General features: G+C 34.5%; 1 long non-coding RNA gene across 1 annotated transcript; it reads right to left on the reverse strand.

Moving 5' to 3' along the window:
* Nucleotides 1-215: 215 nt before the first annotated feature.
* Nucleotides 216-2,247, reverse strand: LOC121856111. Its single transcript, XR_006086897.1, has 3 exons — nt 2,206-2,247; nt 1,752-1,850; nt 216-1,548 (listed from the first exon to the last, which is right to left on the reverse strand). It is a non-coding gene; the product is annotated as an uncharacterized LOC121856111 (long non-coding RNA).
* Between the last annotated feature and the right edge of the window lie 825 nt (nt 2,248-3,072).

The following is a 3,072-nucleotide window of genomic DNA, read 5'->3' on the forward strand; positions in this document are numbered from 1 at the left end:
GAGTAAAGAAGGATGTACTACAACGGGTTATTATAGTGTGACCGCTGTGCCTCCAACTCGGCCCATCAAATACCAACACGGACCATCTCGGATAACCAACCTTTAACTCAAACATTCTAATGTATGTTTATATCAACGACATAACATAAAACATTTATTACCTTTACCACGAGGGAGGGAGGAAGGACCACAAATTAACATTTACTCACAAAATTAACAACAATAAACAAGACGGCCACCTTGGTTGATGTCGACCTGCTACACCTTGTCCGATTCTCTCTCTTATCTTTCAGTAATTACAAGTTTTCATTATTAATACTATAATAAAAGCATTTTATTTATAAATGATACATAATATAAATAAATTATACTTTAATTATAATGTTTTATTGTTGATTAAATTCCCACTAATAGATATATATTAATATTAAACTAAACTTAAGTCAGTGGCTGGAGAACCGAATAGCTTGACAACATTCACAATTTTACTAAAATAAATTTAAACAATAACATTTTGTGTTGAACTATTTTAAGTTTATTTATTAATATTTTATTAATATATAACACTACAGTATATAGAATCAGTAAACGAACGACTCCGTGGAACTAATTGTGTCGGTTAATGGAGGGACCACTGAAGATATTTTAGCGACCCTCCCTGGTGACAACCTTAACCTGACATGGGACAACACTCCACTATCCACCTATTTGAACCTTTATTAATGTGGAACAAGTCCATTATAAGAACAATTCACTGGACAATACTCACAGCAGTAGGTATAACCTGTAATATTTGATCACTAACTTGAACTATCATCATTATTGCTGTGGAATGTTCCTAAAAGTACAGTAATTATTTACCTATTATACAGTACAGCATTAATTTAATCCCAAGATTGATGCCAAAAAACTATATTTAAGTATAACTTAACCCAAATAAATTACCCCATTTGTTTGTAAAGTTTCCTGGCTTTTCCATGCAGTTGACACCCCAATAGTCTATGTTATTTATAAAACGTACATGAAGGCCTTTTAAAAAATACGGGCAAAGCCTAAGTAATCTACTTTAAATATCTAATTGTTTCAAAAAGTCATTAACATAATAACTAATTTGTGAACCCAGATTTAAAATCAGGTAAAGTAGTACCCTGTACCTTTGTAGGATATTTAAACTATTTTTTTACCCCAAGTGCTGAAGACAAAGGTATTAGGTCAGGAATATTTGACAAATATTTTGACAACGTGAAACTAACTTCATACAGTAAAGATGGTCAACATATTTAAGACCATCCATAAAGGCCTTTTAAAACTTACGGGCACAGCGTAATCTACTTAAAATATCTAATTATTTCAAAGGTCTTTAACACAATTACTTGAATTTTTAAACTGTGATCCCAGATCCTTAATAAAAACTAAAACCACAAAGATATACACTGTACTGTACCCTAGGTTATAACAGAAAGTTTCCAATGTGGTGCAGCAAGAGACCCGTTAACCAAAACAAACCTTCGTCTTGTGGCCCATATCTTACATCTTCACGTCACCTTCCTGGAATGAATAACATTTTAGCAACTAATAAATTAAATACTCTGGGCACTAATATTATATAATATGTATACAGTACTATACAGTATTATATTATACAGGAACTCATTAAATCTTCAAACATTTACAAACAATATTATGGTTAAATTAAGACATTTCCATAAAACTTATTAAAGTAAATAAAGAAACACTTTAGAAAATCTTACCTCGACGAATGACACGAGGAACTTCATTAACCACGATCAGCGAGGCAGCAATATGGTAGTTGTCTGAACACTACAGTAACAACCAATTGGAGCCGTAAACTGTAAACAAAATAACCGTTACTCTTTTTGTAGAAACTCAGATAATTTTTTGTTCCAACATGTTGGAGACGAAACAACCTTGTAAAGGATTGCCAACACGGTTTTATGCCGGGGCGCTCCTGCTTAACACAATTGCTCAAGGTACTGGATATTTGGACCCATAGTCTGGAATGGGGTGGTAATATAGACAATATTTACCTAGATTTTGCCAACGCTTTCGACAATGTACAAGAAAGGCTGAAAATCAAACTGGAAGGGTATGGAATTCGAGGAAATGTCCTAGCATGGATAGAAGACTTTCTACATGACCGCAAGCAGTGTGTGGCGTTTATTGGCACAAAATCGTCATCCGTACCTGCCACAAGCGGGGTACCACAGGGCAGTGTATTGGGCCCGCTGTTGTTTGTTTGTTTCATAATGACATGCCTGACGTTGTACACTCCTCCACACAAATGTTTGCGGATGTCGCCAAGTTATTTCGGGAAATCAAGAACCAAGCAGACTGCGAAGAGCTGCAGAAGGACCACAAGTTAACTCTGGTCAACAACTTTCTTAATACCACTTACTAGTCACTAATGGATAACACCTGGTAAATTCACAAGTTATATCCCACTGCCATAAGGGTTTAATTATCTATAAACAACGACATTGTGAAGAGTCTTGTGATTTTTCCTTTCCCAGAGAATTAAAATACCATCGAAGACAGAGTTTGGTTCGGTTAGGTTTGAATCCCACCAAATTGTTATTTTCCCCGAGAATTAAAACCTCACCATCGGACACATGATTTGGTTAGGTTAGGATCCCACCAAATAGTGACAAAAATGTAAATTTCTTGTCAAAAAATTAACTGCAATTTTACCGTAAAGTTCCCAAAATGTCTCAAAAGCTAATTTTTTACTGAAAACTGTAATTTAACTAGAATTAAAAAGTACCACATTCTTATAACTAATTTTTTTACTTCAATTAAATAAAAAAGACCGAAATACTTCCTCAAACAAATTTAACTTCAATTAAATAAAAAATCTTTCCCAAGATAAAAATGGCCCAAAATCCCACCTTGGTTAATATACAGTGGTCTCTCGGTTAACGAGCGCCTCGGTTAACGAGTTACCTCCCATATGATTTTTAACGAGTTTTTTTTATTAGCCGACCTCAACATGTTTTCGCTTGCACTTGGCGGTCAACCAGCTGTAGTATTAGTCTGCCAATACAGTAATCGGTT

This window comes from Homarus americanus, unplaced genomic scaffold (genome assembly GCF_018991925.1).
Source record: "Homarus americanus isolate GMGI-L3 unplaced genomic scaffold, GMGI_Hamer_2.0 scaffold25616, whole genome shotgun sequence".
In the NCBI taxonomy this organism is placed as follows: Eukaryota; Metazoa; Arthropoda; class Malacostraca; order Decapoda; family Nephropidae; genus Homarus; species Homarus americanus.